General features: G+C 46.4%; 69 non-coding genes across 69 annotated transcripts; all 69 read left to right on the top strand.

The window, feature by feature from the left end:
• The first annotated feature begins 72 nt into the window (after positions 1-72).
• On the top strand, positions 73-144 carry TRNAP-UGG (transfer RNA proline (anticodon UGG)). Its single transcript has one exon. It is a non-coding gene; the product is annotated as a tRNA-Pro (tRNA).
• An 89-nt stretch (positions 145-233) lies between these two features.
• On the top strand, positions 234-305 carry TRNAP-CGG (transfer RNA proline (anticodon CGG)). Its single transcript has one exon. It is a non-coding gene; the product is annotated as a tRNA-Pro (tRNA).
• A 250-nt stretch (positions 306-555) lies between these two features.
• Positions 556-627, top strand: TRNAP-CGG (transfer RNA proline (anticodon CGG)). Its single transcript has one exon. It is a non-coding gene; the product is annotated as a tRNA-Pro (tRNA).
• An 89-nt stretch (positions 628-716) lies between these two features.
• TRNAP-CGG (transfer RNA proline (anticodon CGG)) lies at positions 717-790 on the top strand. The gene has a single exon. It is a non-coding gene; the product is annotated as a tRNA-Pro (tRNA).
• Positions 791-876: 86 nt separating this feature from the next.
• On the top strand, positions 877-948 carry TRNAP-UGG (transfer RNA proline (anticodon UGG)). The gene has a single exon. It is a non-coding gene; the product is annotated as a tRNA-Pro (tRNA).
• A 249-nt stretch (positions 949-1197) lies between these two features.
• On the top strand, positions 1198-1269 carry TRNAP-UGG (transfer RNA proline (anticodon UGG)). The gene has a single exon. It is a non-coding gene; the product is annotated as a tRNA-Pro (tRNA).
• Positions 1270-1358: 89 nt separating this feature from the next.
• Positions 1359-1432, top strand: TRNAP-CGG (transfer RNA proline (anticodon CGG)). The gene has a single exon. It is a non-coding gene; the product is annotated as a tRNA-Pro (tRNA).
• An 87-nt stretch (positions 1433-1519) lies between these two features.
• TRNAP-UGG (transfer RNA proline (anticodon UGG)) lies at positions 1520-1591 on the top strand. The gene has a single exon. It is a non-coding gene; the product is annotated as a tRNA-Pro (tRNA).
• An 89-nt stretch (positions 1592-1680) lies between these two features.
• Positions 1681-1752, top strand: TRNAP-CGG (transfer RNA proline (anticodon CGG)). The gene has a single exon. It is a non-coding gene; the product is annotated as a tRNA-Pro (tRNA).
• Positions 1753-2001: 249 nt separating this feature from the next.
• Positions 2002-2075, top strand: TRNAP-CGG (transfer RNA proline (anticodon CGG)). The gene has a single exon. It is a non-coding gene; the product is annotated as a tRNA-Pro (tRNA).
• Positions 2076-2322: 247 nt separating this feature from the next.
• On the top strand, positions 2323-2394 carry TRNAP-CGG (transfer RNA proline (anticodon CGG)). The gene has a single exon. It is a non-coding gene; the product is annotated as a tRNA-Pro (tRNA).
• Positions 2395-2483: 89 nt separating this feature from the next.
• On the top strand, positions 2484-2555 carry TRNAP-CGG (transfer RNA proline (anticodon CGG)). Its single transcript has one exon. It is a non-coding gene; the product is annotated as a tRNA-Pro (tRNA).
• An 89-nt stretch (positions 2556-2644) lies between these two features.
• TRNAP-CGG (transfer RNA proline (anticodon CGG)) lies at positions 2645-2716 on the top strand. Its single transcript has one exon. It is a non-coding gene; the product is annotated as a tRNA-Pro (tRNA).
• Positions 2717-2805: 89 nt separating this feature from the next.
• On the top strand, positions 2806-2877 carry TRNAP-UGG (transfer RNA proline (anticodon UGG)). The gene has a single exon. It is a non-coding gene; the product is annotated as a tRNA-Pro (tRNA).
• Positions 2878-2966: 89 nt separating this feature from the next.
• On the top strand, positions 2967-3038 carry TRNAP-CGG (transfer RNA proline (anticodon CGG)). Its single transcript has one exon. It is a non-coding gene; the product is annotated as a tRNA-Pro (tRNA).
• Positions 3039-3447: 409 nt separating this feature from the next.
• On the top strand, positions 3448-3519 carry TRNAP-UGG (transfer RNA proline (anticodon UGG)). The gene has a single exon. It is a non-coding gene; the product is annotated as a tRNA-Pro (tRNA).
• An 89-nt stretch (positions 3520-3608) lies between these two features.
• Positions 3609-3680, top strand: TRNAP-CGG (transfer RNA proline (anticodon CGG)). Its single transcript has one exon. It is a non-coding gene; the product is annotated as a tRNA-Pro (tRNA).
• An 89-nt stretch (positions 3681-3769) lies between these two features.
• TRNAP-CGG (transfer RNA proline (anticodon CGG)) lies at positions 3770-3843 on the top strand. The gene has a single exon. It is a non-coding gene; the product is annotated as a tRNA-Pro (tRNA).
• An 86-nt stretch (positions 3844-3929) lies between these two features.
• Positions 3930-4001, top strand: TRNAP-UGG (transfer RNA proline (anticodon UGG)). The gene has a single exon. It is a non-coding gene; the product is annotated as a tRNA-Pro (tRNA).
• Positions 4002-4250: 249 nt separating this feature from the next.
• Positions 4251-4322, top strand: TRNAP-UGG (transfer RNA proline (anticodon UGG)). The gene has a single exon. It is a non-coding gene; the product is annotated as a tRNA-Pro (tRNA).
• Positions 4323-4411: 89 nt separating this feature from the next.
• On the top strand, positions 4412-4485 carry TRNAP-CGG (transfer RNA proline (anticodon CGG)). Its single transcript has one exon. It is a non-coding gene; the product is annotated as a tRNA-Pro (tRNA).
• Positions 4486-4572: 87 nt separating this feature from the next.
• Positions 4573-4644, top strand: TRNAP-UGG (transfer RNA proline (anticodon UGG)). The gene has a single exon. It is a non-coding gene; the product is annotated as a tRNA-Pro (tRNA).
• Positions 4645-4733: 89 nt separating this feature from the next.
• On the top strand, positions 4734-4805 carry TRNAP-CGG (transfer RNA proline (anticodon CGG)). Its single transcript has one exon. It is a non-coding gene; the product is annotated as a tRNA-Pro (tRNA).
• A 249-nt stretch (positions 4806-5054) lies between these two features.
• On the top strand, positions 5055-5128 carry TRNAP-CGG (transfer RNA proline (anticodon CGG)). Its single transcript has one exon. It is a non-coding gene; the product is annotated as a tRNA-Pro (tRNA).
• Positions 5129-5375: 247 nt separating this feature from the next.
• On the top strand, positions 5376-5447 carry TRNAP-CGG (transfer RNA proline (anticodon CGG)). Its single transcript has one exon. It is a non-coding gene; the product is annotated as a tRNA-Pro (tRNA).
• An 89-nt stretch (positions 5448-5536) lies between these two features.
• On the top strand, positions 5537-5608 carry TRNAP-CGG (transfer RNA proline (anticodon CGG)). Its single transcript has one exon. It is a non-coding gene; the product is annotated as a tRNA-Pro (tRNA).
• An 89-nt stretch (positions 5609-5697) lies between these two features.
• On the top strand, positions 5698-5769 carry TRNAP-CGG (transfer RNA proline (anticodon CGG)). Its single transcript has one exon. It is a non-coding gene; the product is annotated as a tRNA-Pro (tRNA).
• An 89-nt stretch (positions 5770-5858) lies between these two features.
• TRNAP-UGG (transfer RNA proline (anticodon UGG)) lies at positions 5859-5930 on the top strand. The gene has a single exon. It is a non-coding gene; the product is annotated as a tRNA-Pro (tRNA).
• An 89-nt stretch (positions 5931-6019) lies between these two features.
• Positions 6020-6091, top strand: TRNAP-CGG (transfer RNA proline (anticodon CGG)). The gene has a single exon. It is a non-coding gene; the product is annotated as a tRNA-Pro (tRNA).
• A 409-nt stretch (positions 6092-6500) lies between these two features.
• TRNAP-UGG (transfer RNA proline (anticodon UGG)) lies at positions 6501-6572 on the top strand. The gene has a single exon. It is a non-coding gene; the product is annotated as a tRNA-Pro (tRNA).
• An 89-nt stretch (positions 6573-6661) lies between these two features.
• Positions 6662-6735, top strand: TRNAP-CGG (transfer RNA proline (anticodon CGG)). Its single transcript has one exon. It is a non-coding gene; the product is annotated as a tRNA-Pro (tRNA).
• A 247-nt stretch (positions 6736-6982) lies between these two features.
• TRNAP-CGG (transfer RNA proline (anticodon CGG)) lies at positions 6983-7054 on the top strand. The gene has a single exon. It is a non-coding gene; the product is annotated as a tRNA-Pro (tRNA).
• Positions 7055-7143: 89 nt separating this feature from the next.
• Positions 7144-7215, top strand: TRNAP-CGG (transfer RNA proline (anticodon CGG)). Its single transcript has one exon. It is a non-coding gene; the product is annotated as a tRNA-Pro (tRNA).
• Positions 7216-7304: 89 nt separating this feature from the next.
• TRNAP-CGG (transfer RNA proline (anticodon CGG)) lies at positions 7305-7376 on the top strand. The gene has a single exon. It is a non-coding gene; the product is annotated as a tRNA-Pro (tRNA).
• Positions 7377-7465: 89 nt separating this feature from the next.
• On the top strand, positions 7466-7537 carry TRNAP-UGG (transfer RNA proline (anticodon UGG)). Its single transcript has one exon. It is a non-coding gene; the product is annotated as a tRNA-Pro (tRNA).
• Positions 7538-7626: 89 nt separating this feature from the next.
• Positions 7627-7698, top strand: TRNAP-CGG (transfer RNA proline (anticodon CGG)). The gene has a single exon. It is a non-coding gene; the product is annotated as a tRNA-Pro (tRNA).
• Positions 7699-8107: 409 nt separating this feature from the next.
• On the top strand, positions 8108-8179 carry TRNAP-UGG (transfer RNA proline (anticodon UGG)). Its single transcript has one exon. It is a non-coding gene; the product is annotated as a tRNA-Pro (tRNA).
• An 89-nt stretch (positions 8180-8268) lies between these two features.
• On the top strand, positions 8269-8342 carry TRNAP-CGG (transfer RNA proline (anticodon CGG)). The gene has a single exon. It is a non-coding gene; the product is annotated as a tRNA-Pro (tRNA).
• Positions 8343-8429: 87 nt separating this feature from the next.
• Positions 8430-8501, top strand: TRNAP-UGG (transfer RNA proline (anticodon UGG)). The gene has a single exon. It is a non-coding gene; the product is annotated as a tRNA-Pro (tRNA).
• Positions 8502-8590: 89 nt separating this feature from the next.
• On the top strand, positions 8591-8662 carry TRNAP-CGG (transfer RNA proline (anticodon CGG)). The gene has a single exon. It is a non-coding gene; the product is annotated as a tRNA-Pro (tRNA).
• Positions 8663-8911: 249 nt separating this feature from the next.
• Positions 8912-8985, top strand: TRNAP-CGG (transfer RNA proline (anticodon CGG)). The gene has a single exon. It is a non-coding gene; the product is annotated as a tRNA-Pro (tRNA).
• A 247-nt stretch (positions 8986-9232) lies between these two features.
• TRNAP-CGG (transfer RNA proline (anticodon CGG)) lies at positions 9233-9304 on the top strand. The gene has a single exon. It is a non-coding gene; the product is annotated as a tRNA-Pro (tRNA).
• Positions 9305-9393: 89 nt separating this feature from the next.
• TRNAP-CGG (transfer RNA proline (anticodon CGG)) lies at positions 9394-9465 on the top strand. Its single transcript has one exon. It is a non-coding gene; the product is annotated as a tRNA-Pro (tRNA).
• Positions 9466-9554: 89 nt separating this feature from the next.
• TRNAP-UGG (transfer RNA proline (anticodon UGG)) lies at positions 9555-9626 on the top strand. The gene has a single exon. It is a non-coding gene; the product is annotated as a tRNA-Pro (tRNA).
• An 88-nt stretch (positions 9627-9714) lies between these two features.
• On the top strand, positions 9715-9786 carry TRNAP-UGG (transfer RNA proline (anticodon UGG)). Its single transcript has one exon. It is a non-coding gene; the product is annotated as a tRNA-Pro (tRNA).
• Positions 9787-9875: 89 nt separating this feature from the next.
• Positions 9876-9949, top strand: TRNAP-CGG (transfer RNA proline (anticodon CGG)). Its single transcript has one exon. It is a non-coding gene; the product is annotated as a tRNA-Pro (tRNA).
• Positions 9950-10036: 87 nt separating this feature from the next.
• TRNAP-UGG (transfer RNA proline (anticodon UGG)) lies at positions 10037-10108 on the top strand. The gene has a single exon. It is a non-coding gene; the product is annotated as a tRNA-Pro (tRNA).
• An 89-nt stretch (positions 10109-10197) lies between these two features.
• On the top strand, positions 10198-10269 carry TRNAP-CGG (transfer RNA proline (anticodon CGG)). Its single transcript has one exon. It is a non-coding gene; the product is annotated as a tRNA-Pro (tRNA).
• Positions 10270-10518: 249 nt separating this feature from the next.
• TRNAP-CGG (transfer RNA proline (anticodon CGG)) lies at positions 10519-10592 on the top strand. Its single transcript has one exon. It is a non-coding gene; the product is annotated as a tRNA-Pro (tRNA).
• A 247-nt stretch (positions 10593-10839) lies between these two features.
• Positions 10840-10911, top strand: TRNAP-CGG (transfer RNA proline (anticodon CGG)). Its single transcript has one exon. It is a non-coding gene; the product is annotated as a tRNA-Pro (tRNA).
• An 89-nt stretch (positions 10912-11000) lies between these two features.
• On the top strand, positions 11001-11072 carry TRNAP-CGG (transfer RNA proline (anticodon CGG)). Its single transcript has one exon. It is a non-coding gene; the product is annotated as a tRNA-Pro (tRNA).
• An 89-nt stretch (positions 11073-11161) lies between these two features.
• On the top strand, positions 11162-11233 carry TRNAP-UGG (transfer RNA proline (anticodon UGG)). The gene has a single exon. It is a non-coding gene; the product is annotated as a tRNA-Pro (tRNA).
• Positions 11234-11322: 89 nt separating this feature from the next.
• Positions 11323-11394, top strand: TRNAP-CGG (transfer RNA proline (anticodon CGG)). The gene has a single exon. It is a non-coding gene; the product is annotated as a tRNA-Pro (tRNA).
• A 249-nt stretch (positions 11395-11643) lies between these two features.
• TRNAP-CGG (transfer RNA proline (anticodon CGG)) lies at positions 11644-11715 on the top strand. The gene has a single exon. It is a non-coding gene; the product is annotated as a tRNA-Pro (tRNA).
• Positions 11716-11964: 249 nt separating this feature from the next.
• Positions 11965-12038, top strand: TRNAP-CGG (transfer RNA proline (anticodon CGG)). Its single transcript has one exon. It is a non-coding gene; the product is annotated as a tRNA-Pro (tRNA).
• An 86-nt stretch (positions 12039-12124) lies between these two features.
• On the top strand, positions 12125-12196 carry TRNAQ-UUG (transfer RNA glutamine (anticodon UUG)). Its single transcript has one exon. It is a non-coding gene; the product is annotated as a tRNA-Gln (tRNA).
• An 89-nt stretch (positions 12197-12285) lies between these two features.
• Positions 12286-12357, top strand: TRNAP-CGG (transfer RNA proline (anticodon CGG)). Its single transcript has one exon. It is a non-coding gene; the product is annotated as a tRNA-Pro (tRNA).
• An 89-nt stretch (positions 12358-12446) lies between these two features.
• Positions 12447-12518, top strand: TRNAP-CGG (transfer RNA proline (anticodon CGG)). Its single transcript has one exon. It is a non-coding gene; the product is annotated as a tRNA-Pro (tRNA).
• Positions 12519-12607: 89 nt separating this feature from the next.
• TRNAP-UGG (transfer RNA proline (anticodon UGG)) lies at positions 12608-12679 on the top strand. Its single transcript has one exon. It is a non-coding gene; the product is annotated as a tRNA-Pro (tRNA).
• A 409-nt stretch (positions 12680-13088) lies between these two features.
• TRNAP-CGG (transfer RNA proline (anticodon CGG)) lies at positions 13089-13162 on the top strand. Its single transcript has one exon. It is a non-coding gene; the product is annotated as a tRNA-Pro (tRNA).
• Positions 13163-13409: 247 nt separating this feature from the next.
• On the top strand, positions 13410-13481 carry TRNAP-CGG (transfer RNA proline (anticodon CGG)). The gene has a single exon. It is a non-coding gene; the product is annotated as a tRNA-Pro (tRNA).
• Positions 13482-13570: 89 nt separating this feature from the next.
• Positions 13571-13642, top strand: TRNAP-CGG (transfer RNA proline (anticodon CGG)). The gene has a single exon. It is a non-coding gene; the product is annotated as a tRNA-Pro (tRNA).
• An 89-nt stretch (positions 13643-13731) lies between these two features.
• Positions 13732-13803, top strand: TRNAP-UGG (transfer RNA proline (anticodon UGG)). The gene has a single exon. It is a non-coding gene; the product is annotated as a tRNA-Pro (tRNA).
• Positions 13804-13891: 88 nt separating this feature from the next.
• TRNAP-UGG (transfer RNA proline (anticodon UGG)) lies at positions 13892-13963 on the top strand. Its single transcript has one exon. It is a non-coding gene; the product is annotated as a tRNA-Pro (tRNA).
• Positions 13964-14212: 249 nt separating this feature from the next.
• On the top strand, positions 14213-14284 carry TRNAP-UGG (transfer RNA proline (anticodon UGG)). The gene has a single exon. It is a non-coding gene; the product is annotated as a tRNA-Pro (tRNA).
• Positions 14285-14372: 88 nt separating this feature from the next.
• Positions 14373-14444, top strand: TRNAP-UGG (transfer RNA proline (anticodon UGG)). Its single transcript has one exon. It is a non-coding gene; the product is annotated as a tRNA-Pro (tRNA).
• Positions 14445-14694: 250 nt separating this feature from the next.
• Positions 14695-14766, top strand: TRNAP-CGG (transfer RNA proline (anticodon CGG)). The gene has a single exon. It is a non-coding gene; the product is annotated as a tRNA-Pro (tRNA).
• A 248-nt stretch (positions 14767-15014) lies between these two features.
• On the top strand, positions 15015-15088 carry TRNAP-CGG (transfer RNA proline (anticodon CGG)). The gene has a single exon. It is a non-coding gene; the product is annotated as a tRNA-Pro (tRNA).
• A 247-nt stretch (positions 15089-15335) lies between these two features.
• Positions 15336-15407, top strand: TRNAP-CGG (transfer RNA proline (anticodon CGG)). Its single transcript has one exon. It is a non-coding gene; the product is annotated as a tRNA-Pro (tRNA).
• The last annotated feature ends 151 nt before the right edge of the window (positions 15408-15558 follow it).

The raw sequence follows: 15558 nt of genomic DNA, 5'->3' as shown, positions 1-15558 counted from the left end.
AATTTAGTGACTATTTAAATGCAACTAACTACAGGGTAGGCCTATGAGTTGAGCATGTTTTATTTTATACATGGTCCGTTGGTCTAGGGGTATGATACTCGCTTTGGGTGTGAGTGGTCCCGGGTTCAAATCCCGGACGGACCCGAGTTTTTGCAGAGGTAATTTAGTGACTATTTAAATGCAACTAGTTATATTGTAGGCCTACGAGTTGAGCATGTTTCAGTGTCATACATGGTCCGTTGGTCTAGGGGTATGGTACTCGCTTCGGGTGTGAGTGGTCCCGGGTTCAAATCCCGGACGGACCTGAGTTTTTGCAGAGGTAATTTGGTGACTATTCAAATGCAACGAGTTAAATTGAAGGACTACGAGTTGAGCATGTTTCAGTGTCATACATGGTCCGTTGGTCTAGGGGTATGATACTCGCTTTGGGTGTGAGTGGTCCCGGGTTCAAATCCCGGACGGAGCCGAGTTTTTGCAGAGGTAATTTAGTGACTATTTAAATGCAACTAGTTATATTGTAGGCCTACGAGTTGAGCATGTTTCAGTGTCATACATGGTCCGTTGGTCTAGGGGTATGGTACTCGCTTCGGGTGTGAGTGGTCCCGGGTTCAAATCCCGGACGGACCCGAGTTTTTGCAGAGGTAATTTGGTGACTATTCAAATGCAACGAGTTAAATTGAAGGACTACGAGCTGAGCATGTTTCAGTGTCATACTTCGTCCGTTGGTCTAGGGGTATGATACTCGCTTCGGGTGTGAGTGGTCCCGGGTTCAAATCCCGGACGGACCCGAGTTTTTGCAGAGGTAATTTAGTGACTATTTAAATGCAACTAACTACAGGGTAGGCCTATGAGTTGAGCATGTTTTATTTCTTACATGGTCCGTTGGTCTAGGGGTATGATACTCGCTTTGGGTGCGAGTGGTCCCGGGTTCAAATCCCGGACGGACCCGTGTTTTTGCAGAAGTAATTTGGTGACTATTTAAAAGTAACTAGTTAAATTGTAGGACTACGAGCTGAGCATGTTTCAGTGTCATACTTCGTCCGTTGTTCTAGGGGTATGATACTCGCTTCGGGTGTGAGTGATCCCGGGTTCAAATCCCGGACGGACCCGAGTTTTTGCAGAGGTAATTTAGTGACTATTTAAATGCAACTAACTACAGGGTAGGCCTATGAGTTGAGCATGTTTTATTTTATACATGGTCCGTTGGTCTAGGGGTATGATACTCGCTTTGGGTGTGAGTGGTCCCGGGTTCAAATCCCGGACGGACCCGAGTTTTTGCAGAGGTAATTTGGTGACTATTCAAATGCAACGAGTTAAATTGAAGGACTACGAGCTGAGCATGTTTCAGTGTCATACTTCGTCCGTTGGTCTAGGGGTATGATACTCGCTTCGGGTGTGAGTGGTCCCGGGTTCAAATCCCGGACGGACCCGAGTTTTTGCAGAGGTAATTTAGTGACTATTTAAATGCAACGAGTTAAATTGAAGGACTACGAGTTGAGCATGTTTCAGTGTCATACATGGTCCGTTGGTCTAGGGGTATGATACTCGCTTTGGGTGTGAGTGGTCCCGGGTTCAAATCCCGGACGGACCCGAGTTTTTGCAGAGGTAATTTAGTGACTATTTAAATGCAACTAGTTATATTGTAGGCCTACGAGTTGAGCATGTTTCAGTGTCATACATGGTCCGTTGGTCTAGGGGTATGGTACTCGCTTCGGGTGTGAGTGGTCCCGGGTTCAAATCCCGGACGGACCTGAGTTTTTGCAGAAGTAATTTAGTGACTATTTAAATTCAAGTAACTACAGGGTAGGCCTATGAGTTGAGCATGTTTTATTTCATACATGGCCCGTTGGTCTAGGGGTATGATGCTCGCTTTGGGTGCGAGTGGTTCCGGGTTCAAAACCCGGACGGACCCGAGTTTTTGCAGAAGTAATTTGGTGACTATTCAAATGCAACGAGTTAAATTGAAGGACTACGAGCTGAGCATGTTTCAGTGTCATACTTCGTCCGTTGGTCTAGGGGTATGATACTCGCTTCGGGTGTGAGTGGTCCCGGGTTCAAATCCCGGACGGACCCGAGTTTTTGCAGAGGTAATTTAGTGACTATTTAAATGCAACTAACTACAGGGTAGGCTTATGAGTTGAGCTTGTTTTATTTCATACATGGTCCGTTGGTCTAGGGGTATGATACTCGCTTTGGGTGTGAGTGGTCCCGGGTTCAAATGCCGGACGGACCCGAGTTTTTGCAGAGGTAATTTAGTGACTATTTAAATGCAACTAGTTATATTGTAGGCCTACGAGCTGAGCATGTTTCAGTGTCATACATGGTCCGTTGGTCTAGGGGTATGGTACTCGCTTCGGGTGTGAGTGGTCCCGGGTTCAAATCCCGGACGGACCCGAGTTTTTGCAGAGGTAATTTAGTGACTATTTAAATGCAACTAGTTATATTGTAGGCCTACGAGTTGAGCATGTTTCAGTGTTATACATGGTCCGTTGGTCTAGGGGTATGGTACTCGCTTCGGGTGTGAGTGGTCCCGGGTTCAAATCCCGGACGGACCTGAGTTTTTGCAGAGGTAATTTGGTGACTATTCAAATGCAACGAGTTAAATTGAAGGACTACGAGTTGAGCATGTTTCAGTGTCATACATGGTCCGTTGGTCTAGGGGTATGGTACTCGCTTCGGGTGTGAGTGGTCCCGGGTTCAAATCCCGGACGGACCTGAGTTTTTGCAGAGGTAATTTGGTGACTATTCAAATGCAACGAGTTAAATTGAAGGACTACGAGTTGAGCATGTTTCAGTGTCATACATGGTCCGTTGGTCTAGGGGTATGATACTCGCTTTGGGTGTGAGTGGTCCCGGGTTCAAATCCCGGACGGACCCGAGTTTTTGCAGAGGTAATTTAGTGACTATTTAAATGCAACTAGTTATATTGTAGGCCTACGAGTTGAGCATGTTTCAGTGTCATACATGGTCCGTTGGTCTAGGGGTATGGTACTCGCTTCGGGTGTGAGTGGTCCCGGGTTCAAATCCCGGACGGACCTGAGTTTTTGCAGAAGTAATTTAGTGACTATTTAAATTCAAGTAACTACAGGGTAGGCCTATGAGTTGAGCATGTTTTATTTCATACATGGCCCGTTGGTCTAGGGGTATGATGCTCGCTTTGGGTGCGAGTGGTTCCGGGTTCAAAACCCGGACGGACCCGAGTTTTTGCAGAGGTAATTTAGTGACTATTTAAAAGTAACTAGTTAAATTGTAGGACTACGAGCTGAGCATGTTTCAGTGTCATACTTCGTCCGTTGTTCTAGGGGTATGATACTCGCTTCGGGTGTGAGTGATCCCGGGTTCAAATCCCGGACGGACCCGAGTTTTTGCAGAGGTAATTTAGTGACTATTTAAATGCAACTAACTACAGGGTAGGCCTATGAGTTGAGCATGTTTTATTTTATACATGGTCCGTTGATCTAGGGGTATGATACTCGCTTTGGGTGTGAGTGGTCCCGGGTTCAAATCCCGGACGGACCCGAGTTTTTGCAGAGGTAATTTGGTGACTATTCAAATGCAACGAGTTAAATTGAAGGACTACGAGCTGAGCATGTTTCAGTGTCATACATGGTCCGTTGGTCTAGGGGTATGGTACTCGCTTCGGGTGTGAGTGGTCCCGGGTTCAAATCCCGGACGGACCCGAGTTTTTGCAGAGGTAATTTGGTGACTATTCAAATGCAACGAGTTAAATTGAAGGACTACGAGCTGAGCATGTTTCAGTGTCATACTTCGTCCGTTGGTCTAGGGGTATGATACTCGCTTCGGGTGTGAGTGGTCCCGGGTTCAAATCCCGGACGGACCCGAGTTTTTGCAGAGGTAATTTAGTGACTATTTAAATGCAACTAACTACAGGGTAGGCCTATGAGTTGAGCATGTTTTATTTCTTACATGGTCCGTTGGTCTAGGGGTATGATACTCGCTTTGGGTGCGAGTGGTCCCGGGTTCAAATCCCGGACGGACCCGTGTTTTTGCAGAAGTAATTTGGTGACTATTTAAAAGTAACTAGTTAAATTGTAGGACTACGAGCTGAGCATGTTTCAGTGTCATACTTCGTCCGTTGTTCTAGGGGTATGATACTCGCTTCGGGTGTGAGTGATCCCGGGTTCAAATCCCGGACGGACCCGAGTTTTTGCAGAGGTAATTTAGTGACTATTTAAATGCAACTAACTACAGGGTAGGCCTATGAGTTGAGCATGTTTTATTTTATACATGGTCCGTTGGTCTAGGGGTATGATACTCGCTTTGGGTGTGAGTGGTCCCGGGTTCAAATCCCGGACGGACCCGAGTTTTTGCAGAGGTAATTTGGTGACTATTCAAATGCAACGAGTTAAATTGAAGGACTACGAGCTGAGCATGTTTCAGTGTCATACTTCGTCCGTTGGTCTAGGGGTATGATACTCGCTTCGGGTGTGAGTGGTCCCGGGTTCAAATCCCGGACGGACCCGAGTTTTTGCAGAGGTAATTTAGTGACTATTTAAATGCAACGAGTTAAATTGAAGGACTACGAGTTGAGCATGTTTCAGTGTCATACATGGTCCGTTGGTCTAGGGGTATGATACTCGCTTTGGGTGTGAGTGGTCCCGGGTTCAAATCCCGGACGGACCCGAGTTTTTGCAGAGGTAATTTAGTGACTATTTAAATGCAACTAGTTATATTGTAGGCCTACGAGTTGAGCATGTTTCAGTGTCATACATGGTCCGTTGGTCTAGGGGTATGGTACTCGCTTCGGGTGTGAGTGGTCCCGGGTTCAAATCCCGGACGGACCTGAGTTTTTGCAGAAGTAATTTAGTGACTATTTAAATTCAAGTAACTACAGGGTAGGCCTATGAGTTGAGCATGTTTTATTTCATACATGGCCCGTTGGTCTAGGGGTATGATGCTCGCTTTGGGTGCGAGTGGTTCCGGGTTCAAAACCCGGACGGACCCGAGTTTTTGCAGAAGTAATTTGGTGACTATTCAAATGCAACGAGTTAAATTGAAGGACTACGAGCTGAGCATGTTTCAGTGTCATACTTCGTCCGTTGGTCTAGGGGTATGATACTCGCTTCGGGTGTGAGTGGTCCCGGGTTCAAATCCCGGACGGACCCGAGTTTTTGCAGAGGTAATTTAGTGACTATTTAAATGCAACTAACTACAGGGTAGGCTTATGAGTTGAGCTTGTTTTATTTCATACATGGTCCGTTGGTCTAGGGGTATGATACTCGCTTTGGGTGTGAGTGGTCCCGGGTTCAAATGCCGGACGGACCCGAGTTTTTGCAGAGGTAATTTAGTGACTATTTAAATGCAACTAGTTATATTGTAGGCCTACGAGCTGAGCATGTTTCAGTGTCATACATGGTCCGTTGGTCTAGGGGTATGGTACTCGCTTCGGGTGTGAGTGGTCCCGGGTTCAAATCCCGGACGGACCCGAGTTTTTGCAGAGGTAATTTAGTGACTATTTAAATGCAACTAGTTATATTGTAGGCCTACGAGTTGAGCATGTTTCAGTGTTATACATGGTCCGTTGGTCTAGGGGTATGGTACTCGCTTCGGGTGTGAGTGGTCCCGGGTTCAAATCCCGGACGGACCTGAGTTTTTGCAGAGGTAATTTGGTGACTATTCAAATGCAACGAGTTAAATTGAAGGACTACGAGTTGAGCATGTTTCAGTGTCATACATGGTCCGTTGGTCTAGGGGTATGGTACTCGCTTCGGGTGTGAGTGGTCCCGGGTTCAAATCCCGGACGGACCTGAGTTTTTGCAGAGGTAATTTGGTGACTATTCAAATGCAACGAGTTAAATTGAAGGACTACGAGTTGAGCATGTTTCAGTGTCATACATGGTCCGTTGGTCTAGGGGTATGATACTCGCTTTGGGTGTGAGTGGTCCCGGGTTCAAATCCCGGACGGACCCGAGTTTTTGCAGAGGTAATTTAGTGACTATTTAAATGCAACTAGTTATATTGTAGGCCTACGAGTTGAGCATGTTTCAGTGTCATACATGGTCCGTTGGTCTAGGGGTATGGTACTCGCTTCGGGTGTGAGTGGTCCCGGGTTCAAATCCCGGACGGACCTGAGTTTTTGCAGAAGTAATTTAGTGACTATTTAAATTCAAGTAACTACAGGGTAGGCCTATGAGTTGAGCATGTTTTATTTCATACATGGCCCGTTGGTCTAGGGGTATGATGCTCGCTTTGGGTGCGAGTGGTTCCGGGTTCAAAACCCGGACGGACCCGAGTTTTTGCAGAGGTAATTTAGTGACTATTTAAAAGTAACTAGTTAAATTGTAGGACTACGAGCTGAGCATGTTTCAGTGTCATACTTCGTCCGTTGTTCTAGGGGTATGATACTCGCTTCGGGTGTGAGTGATCCCGGGTTCAAATCCCGGACGGACCCGAGTTTTTGCAGAGGTAATTTAGTGACTATTTAAATGCAACTAACTACAGGGTAGGCCTATGAGTTGAGCATGTTTTATTTTATACATGGTCCGTTGATCTAGGGGTATGATACTCGCTTTGGGTGTGAGTGGTCCCGGGTTCAAATCCCGGACGGACCCGAGTTTTTGCAGAGGTAATTTGGTGACTATTCAAATGCAACGAGTTAAATTGAAGGACTACGAGCTGAGCATGTTTCAGTGTCATACTTCGTCCGTTGGTCTAGGGGTATGATACTCGCTTCGGGTGTGAGTGGTCCCGGGTTCAAATCCCGGACGGACCCGAGTTTTTGCAGAGGTAATTTAGTGACTATTTAAATGCAACTAACTACAGGGTAGGCTTATGAGTTGAGCTTGTTTTATTTCATACATGGTCCGTTGGTCTAGGGGTATGATACTCGCTTTGGGTGTGAGTGGTCCCGGGTTCAAATGCCGGACGGACCCGAGTTTTTGCAGAGGTAATTTAGTGACTATTTAAATGCAACTAGTTATATTGTAGGCCTACGAGCTGAGCATGTTTCAGTGTCATACATGGTCCGTTGGTCTAGGGGTATGGTACTCGCTTCGGGTGTGAGTGGTCCCGGGTTCAAATCCCGGACGGACCCGAGTTTTTGCAGAGGTAATTTAGTGACTATTTAAATGCAACTAGTTATATTGTAGGCCTACGAGTTGAGCATGTTTCAGTGTCATACATGGTCCGTTGGTCTAGGGGTATGGTACTCGCTTCGGGTGTGAGTGGTCCCGGGTTCAAATCCCGGACGGACCTGAGTTTTTGCAGAGGTAATTTGGTGACTATTCAAATGCAACGAGTTAAATTGAAGGACTACGAGTTGAGCATGTTTCAGTGTCATACATGGTCCGTTGGTCTAGGGGTATGGTACTCGCTTCGGGTGTGAGTGGTCCCGGGTTCAAATCCCGGACGGACCTGAGTTTTTGCAGAGGTAATTTGGTGACTATTCAAATGCAACGAGTTAAATTGAAGGACTACGAGTTGAGCATGTTTCAGTGTCATACATGGTCCGTTGGTCTAGGGGTATGATACTCGCTTTGGGTGTGAGTGGTCCCGGGTTCAAATCCCGGACGGACCCGAGTTTTTGCAGAGGTAATTTAGTGACTATTTAAATGCAACTAGTTATATTGTAGGCCTACGAGTTGAGCATGTTTCAGTGTCATACATGGTCCGTTGGTCTAGGGGTATGGTACTCGCTTCGGGTGTGAGTGGTCCCGGGTTCAAATCCCGGACGGACCTGAGTTTTTGCAGAAGTAATTTAGTGACTATTTAAATTCAAGTAACTACAGGGTAGGCCTATGAGTTGAGCATGTTTTATTTCATACATGGCCCGTTGGTCTAGGGGTATGATGCTCGCTTTGGGTGCGAGTGGTTCCGGGTTCAAAACCCGGACGGACCCGAGTTTTTGCAGAGGTAATTTAGTGACTATTTAAAAGTAACTAGTTAAATTGTAGGACTACGAGCTGAGCATGTTTCAGTGTCATACTTCGTCCGTTGTTCTAGGGGTATGATACTCGCTTCGGGTGTGAGTGATCCCGGGTTCAAATCCCGGACGGACCCGAGTTTTTGCAGAGGTAATTTAGTGACTATTTAAATGCAACTAACTACAGGGTAGGCCTATGAGTTGAGCATGTTTTATTTTATACATGGTCCGTTGGTCTAGGGGTATGATACTCGCTTTGGGTGTGAGTGGTCCCGGGTTCAAATCCCGGACGGACCCGAGTTTTTGCAGAGGTAATTTGGTGACTATTCAAATGCAACGAGTTAAATTGAAGGACTACGAGCTGAGCATGTTTCAGTGTCATACTTCGTCCGTTGGTCTAGGGGTATGATACTCGCTTCGGGTGTGAGTGGTCCCGGGTTCAAATCCCGGACGGACCCGAGTTTTTGCAGAGGTAATTTAGTGACTATTTAAATGCAACGAGTTAAATTGAAGGACTACGAGTTGAGCATGTTTCAGTGTCATACATGGTCCGTTGGTCTAGGGGTATGATACTCGCTTTGGGTGTGAGTGGTCCCGGGTTCAAATCCCGGACGGACCCGAGTTTTTGCAGAGGTAATTTAGTGACTATTTAAATGCAACTAGTTATATTGTAGGCCTACGAGTTGAGCATGTTTCAGTGTCATACATGGTCCGTTGGTCTAGGGGTATGGTACTCGCTTCGGGTGTGAGTGGTCCCGGGTTCAAATCCCGGACGGACCTGAGTGTTTGCAGAAGTAATTTAGTGACTATTTAAATTCAAGTAACTACAGGGTAGGCCTATGAGTTGAGCATGTTTTATTTCATACATGGCCCGTTGGTCTAGGGGTATGATGCTCGCTTTGGGTGCGAGTGGTTCCGGGTTCAAAACCCGGACGGACCCGAGTTTTTGCAGAAGTAATTTGGTGACTATTCAAATGCAACGAGTTAAATTGAAGGACTACGAGCTGAGCATGTTTCAGTGTCATACTTCGTCCGTTGGTCTAGGGGTATGATACTCGCTTCGGGTGTGAGTGGTCCCGGGTTCAAATCCCGGACGGACCCGAGTTTTTGCAGAGGTAATTTAGTGACTATTTAAATGCAACTAACTACAGGGTAGGCTTATGAGTTGAGCTTGTTTTATTTCATACATGGTCCGTTGGTCTAGGGGTATGATACTCGCTTTGGGTGTGAGTGGTCCCGGGTTCAAATGCCGGACGGACCCGAGTTTTTGCAGAGGTAATTTAGTGACTATTTAAATGCAACTAGTTATATTGTAGGCCTACGAGCTGAGCATGTTTCAGTGTCATACATGGTCCGTTGGTCTAGGGGTATGGTACTCGCTTCGGGTGTGAGTGGTCCCGGGTTCAAATCCCGGACGGACCCGAGTTTTTGCAGAGGTAATTTAGTGACTATTTAAATGCAACTAACTACAGGGTAGGCCTACGAGTTGAGCATGTTTCAGTGTCATACATGGTCCGTTGGTCTAGGGGTATGGTACTCGCTTCGGGTGTGAGTGGTCCCGGGTTCAAATCCCGGACGGACCTGAGTTTTTGCAGAGGTAATTTGGTGACTATTCAAATGCAACGAGTTAAATTGAAGGACTACGAGTTGAGCATGTTTCAGTGTCATACATGGTCCGTTGGTCTAGGGGTATGATACTCGCTTTGGGTGTGAGTGGTCCCGGGTTCAAATCCCGGACGGACCCGAGTTTTTGCAGAGGTAATTTAGTGACTATTTAAATGCAACTAACTACAGGGTAGGCCTATGAGTTGAGCATGTTTTATTTTATACATGGTCCGTTGGTCTAGGGGTATGATACTCGCTTTGGGTGTGAGTGGTCCCGGGTTCAAATCCCGGACGGACCCGAGTTTTTGCAGAGGTAATTTGGTGACTATTCAAATGCAACGAGTTAAATTGAAGGACTACGAGCTGAGCATGTTTCAGTGTCATACTTCGTCCGTTGGTCTAGGGGTATGATACTCGCTTCGGGTGTGAGTGGTCCCGGGTTCAAATCCCGGACGGACCCGAGTTTTTGCAGAGGTAATTTAGTGACTATTTAAATGCAACGAGTTAAATTGAAGGACTACGAGTTGAGCATGTTTCAGTGTCATACATGGTCCGTTGGTCTAGGGGTATGATACTCGCTTTGGGTGTGAGTGGTCCCGGGTTCAAATCCCGGACGGACCCGAGTTTTTGCAGAGGTAATTTAGTGACTATTTAAATGCAACTAGTTATATTGTAGGCCTACGAGTTGAGCATGTTTCAGTGTCATACATGGTCCGTTGGTCTAGGGGTATGGTACTCGCTTCGGGTGTGAGTGGTCCCGGGTTCAAATCCCGGACGGACCTGAGTTTTTGCAGAAGTAATTTAGTGACTATTTAAATTCAAGTAACTACAGGGTAGGCCTATGAGTTGAGCATGTTTTATTTCATACATGGCCCGTTGGTCTAGGGGTATGATGCTCGCTTTGGGTATGAGTGGTTCCGGGTTCAAAACCCGGACGGACCCGAGTTTTTGCAGAAGTAATTTGGTGACTATTCAAATGCAACGAGTTAAATTGAAGGACTACGAGCTGAGCATGTTTCAGTGTCATACTTCGTCCGTTGGTCTAGGGGTATGATACTCGCTTCGGGTGTGAGTGGTCCCGGGTTCAAATCCCGGACGGACCCGAGTTTTTGCAGAGGTAATTTAGTGACTATTTAAATGCAACTAACTACAGGGTAGGCTTATGAGTTAAGCTTGTTTTATTTCATACATGGTCCGTTGGTCTAGGGGTATGATACTCGCTTTGGGTGTGAGTGGTCCCGGGTTCAAATGCCGGACGGACCCGAGTTTTTGCAGAGGTAATTTAGTGACTATTTAAATGCAACTAGTTATATTGTAGGCCTACGAGCTGAGCATGTTTCAGTGTCATACATGGTCCGTTGGTCTAGGGGTATGGTACTCGCTTCGGGTGTGAGTGGTCCCGGGTTCAAATCCCGGACGGACCCGAGTTTTTGCAGAGGTAATTTAGTGACTATTTAAATGCAACTAGTTATATTGTAGGCCTACGAGTTGAGCATGTTTCAGTGTCATACATGGTCCGTTGGTCTAGGGGTATGGTACTCGCTTCGGGTGTGAGTGGTCCCGGGTTCAAATCCCGGACGGACCTGAGTTTTTGCAGAGGTAATTTGGTGACTATTCAAATGCAACGAGTTAAATTGAAGGACTACGAGTTGAGCATGTTTCAGTGTCATACATGGTCCGTTGGTCTAGGGGTATGATACTCGCTTTGGGTGTGAGTGGTCCCGGGTTCAAATCCCGGACGGACCCGAGTTTTTGCAGAGGTAATTTAGTGACTATTTAAATGCAACTAGTTATATTGTAGGCCTACGAGTTGAGCATGTTTCAGTGTCATACATGGTCCGTTGGTCTAGGGGTATGGTACTCGCTTCGGGTGTGAGTGGTCCCGGGTTCAAATCCCGGACGAACCTGAGTTTTTGCAGAAGTAATTTAGTGACTATTTAAATTCAAGTAACTACAGGGTAGGCCTATGAGTTGAGCATGTTTTATTTCATACATGGCCCGTTGGTCTAGGGGTATGATACTCGCTTTGGGTGTGAGTGGTCCCGGGTTCAAATCCCGGACGGACCCGAGTTTTTGCAGAGGTAATTTAGTGACTATTTAAATGCAACTAGTTATATTGTAGGCCTACGAGTTGAGCATGTTTCAGTGTCATACATGGTCCGTTGGTCTAGGGGTATGGTACTCGCTTCGGGTGTGAGTGGTCCCGGGTTCAAATCCCGGACGGACCTGAGTTTTTGCAGAAGTAATTTAGTGACTATTTAAATTCAAGTAACTACAGGGTAGGCCTATGAGTTGAGCATGTTTTATTTCATACATGGCCCGTTGGTCTAGGGGTATGATGCTCGCTTTGGGTATGAGTGGTTCCGGGTTCAAAACCCGGACGGACCCGAGTTTTTGCAGAAGTAATTTGGTGACTATTCAAATGCAACGAGTTAAATTGAAGGACTACGAGCTGAGCATGTTTCAGTGTCATACTTCGTCCGTTGGTCTAGGGGTATGATACTCGCTTCGGGTGTGAGTGGTCCCGGGTTCAAATCCCGGACGGACCCGAGTTTTTGCAGAGGTAATTTAGTGACTATTTAAATGCAACTAACTACAGGGTAGGCTTATGAGTTGAGCTTGTTTTATTTCATACATGGTCCGTTGGTCTAGGGGTATGATACTCGCTTTTGGTGTGAGTGGTCCCGGGTTCAAATGCCGGACGGACCCGAGTTTTTGCAGAGGTAATTTAGTGACTATTTAAATGCAACTAGTTATATTGTAGGCCTACGAGCTGAGCATGTTTCAGTTTCATACATGGTCCGTTGGTCTAGGGGTATGGTACTCGCTTCGGGTGTGAGTGGTCCCGGGTTCAAATCCCGGACGGACCCGAGTTTTTGCAGAGGTAATTTAGTGACTATTTAAATGCAACTAGTTATATTGTAGGCCTACGAGTTGAGCATGTTTCAGTGTCATACATGGTCCGTTGGTCTAGGGGTATGGTACTCGCTTCGGGTGTGAGTGGTCCCGGGTTCAAATCCCGGACGGACCTGAGTTTTTGCAGAGGTAATTTGGTGACTATTCAAATGCAACGAGTTAAATTGAAGGACTACGAGTTGAGCATGTTTCAGTGTCATACATGGTCCGTTGGTCTAGGGGTATGATACTCGCTTTGGGTGTGAGTGGTCCCGGGTTCAAATCCCGGACGGACCCGAGTTTTTGCAGAGGTAATTTAGTGACTATTTAAATGCAACTAGTTATATTGTAGGCCTACGAGTTGAGCATGTTTCAGTGTCATACATGGTCCGTTGGTCTAGGGGTATGGTACTCGCTTCGGGTGGGAGTGGTCCCGGGTTCAAATCCCGGACGAACCTGAGTTTTTGCAGAAGTAATTTAGTGACTATTTAAATTCAAGTAACTACAGGGTAGGCCTATGAGTTGAGCATGTTTTATTTCATACATGGCCCGTTGGTCTAGGGGTATGATGCTCGCTTTGGGTGCGAGTGGTTCCGGTTCAAAACCCGGACGGACCCGAGTTTTTGCAGAAGTAATTTGGTGACTATTCAAATGCAACGAGTTAAATTGAAGGACTACGAGCTGAGCATGTTTCAGTGTCATACTTCGTCCGTTGGTCTAGGGGTATGATACTCGCTTCGGGTGTGAGTGGTCCCGGGTTCAAATCCCGGACGGACCCGAGTTTTTGCAGAGGTAATTTAGTGACTATTTAAATGCAACTAACTACAGGGTAGGCTTATGAGTTGAGCTTGTTTTATTTCATACATGGTCCGTTGGTCTAGGGGTATGATACTCGCTTTGGGTGTGAGTGGTCCCGGGTTCAAATGCCGGACGGACCCGAGTTTTTGCAAAGGTAATTTAGTGACTATTTAAATGCAACTAGTTATATTGTAGGCCTACGAGCTGAGCATGTTTCAGTGTCATACATGGTCCGTTGGTCTAGGGGTATGGTACTCGCTTCGGGTGTGAGTGGTCCCGGGTTCAAATCCCGGACGGACCCGAGTTTTTGCAGAGGTAATTTAGTGACTATTTAAATGCAACTAGTTATATTGTAGGCCTACGAGTTGAGCATGTTTCAGTGTCATACATGGTCCGTTGGTCTAGGGGTATGGTACTCGCTTCGGGTGTGAGTGGTCCCGGGTTCAAATCCCGGACGGACCTGAGTTTTTGCAGAGGTAATTTGGTGACTATTCAAATGCAACGAGTTAAATTGAAGGACTACGAGTTGAGCATGTTTCAGTGTCATACATGGTCCGTTGGTCTAGGGGTATGATACTCGCTTTGGGTGTGAGTGGTCCCGGGTTCAAATCCCGGACGGACCCGAGTTTTTGCAGAGGTAATTTAGTGACTATTTAAATGCAACTAACTACAGGGTAGGCCTATGAGTTGAGCATGTTTTATTTCATACATGGTCCGTTGGTCTAGGGGTATGATACTCGCTTTGGGTGCGAGTGGTCCCGGGTTCAAATCCCGGACGGACCCGTGTTTTTGCAGAAGTAATTTGGTGACTATTTAAAAGTAACTAGTTAAATTGTAGGACTACGAGCTGAGCATGTTTCAGTGTCATACTTCGTCCGTTGTTCTAGGGGTATGATACTCGCTTCGGGTGTGAGTGGTCCCGGGTTCAAATCCCGGACGGACCCGAGTTTTTGCAGAGGTAATTTAGTAACTATTTAAATGCAACTAACTACAGGGTAGGCCTATGAGTTGAGCATGTTTTATTTTATACATGGTCCGTTGGTCTAGGGGTATGATACTCGCTTTGGGTGTGAGTGGTCCCGGGTTCAAATCCCGGACGGACCCGAGTTTTTGCAGAGGTAATTTAGTGACTATTTAAATGCAACTAACTACAGGGTAGGCCTATGAGTTGAGCATGTTTTATTTTATACATGGTCCGTTGGTCTAGGGGTATGATGCTCGCTTTGGGTGCGAGTGGTTCCGGGTTCAAAACCCGGACGGACCCGAGTTTTTGCAGAAGTAATTTGGTGACTATTCAAATGCAAAAAGTTAAATTGAAGGACTACGAGCTGAGAAGGTTTCAGTGTCATACTTCGTCCGTTGGTCTAGGGGTATGATACTCGCTTTGGGTGTGAGTGGTCCCGGGTTCAAATCCCGGACGGACCCGAGTTTTTGCAGAGGTAATTTAGTGACTATTTAAATGCAACTAGTTATATTGTAGGCCTACGAGTTGAGCATGTTTCAGTGTCATACATGGTCCGTTGGTCTAGGGGTATGGTACTCGCTTCGGGTGTGAGTGGTCCCGGGTTCAAATCCCGGACGAACCTGAGTTTTTGCAGAAGTAATTTAGTGACTATTTAAATTCAAGTAACTACAGGGTAGGCCTATGAGTTGAGCATGTTTTATTTCATACATGGCCCGTTGGTCTAGGGGTATGATGCTCGCTTTGGGTGCGAGTGGTTCCGGTTCAAAACCCGGACGGACCCGAGTTTTTGCAGAAGTAATTTGGTGACTATTCAAATGCAACGAGTTAAATTGAAGGACTACGAGCTGAGCATGTTTCAGTGTCATACTTCGTCCGTTGGTCTAGGGGTATGATACTCGCTTCGGGTGTGAGTGGTCCCGGGTTCAAATCCCGGACGGACCCGAGTTTTTGCAGAGGTAATTTAGTGACTATTTAAATGCAACTAACTACAGGGTAGGCTTATGAGTTGAGCTTGTTTTATTTCATACATGGTCCGTTGGTCTAGGGGTATGATACTCGCTTTGGGTGTGAGTGGTCCCGGGTTCAAATGCCGGACGGACCCGAGTTTTTGCAAAGGTAATTTAGTGACTATTTAAATGCAACTAGTTATATTGTAGGCCTACGAGCTGAGCATGTTTCAGTGTCATACATGGTCCGTTGGTCTAGGGGTATGGTACTCGCTTCGGGTGTGAGTGGTCCCGGGTTCAAATCCCGGACGGACCCGAGTTTTTGCAGAGGTAATTTAGTGACTATTTAAATGCAACTAGTTATATTGTAGGCCTACGAGTTGAGCATGTTTCAGTGTCATACATGGTCCGTTGGTCTTGGGGTATGGTACTCGCTTCGGGTGTGAGTGGTCCCGGGTTCAAATCCC

Source organism: Phalangium opilio, unplaced genomic scaffold (assembly GCF_054372755.1).
Source record: "Phalangium opilio isolate 3A_F unplaced genomic scaffold, DU_Popi_V2 ptg000487l_1, whole genome shotgun sequence".
Lineage (NCBI taxonomy): Eukaryota > Metazoa > Arthropoda > Arachnida > Opiliones > Phalangiidae > Phalangium > Phalangium opilio.
This window is presented reverse-complemented; position numbering and strand designations above follow the sequence as displayed.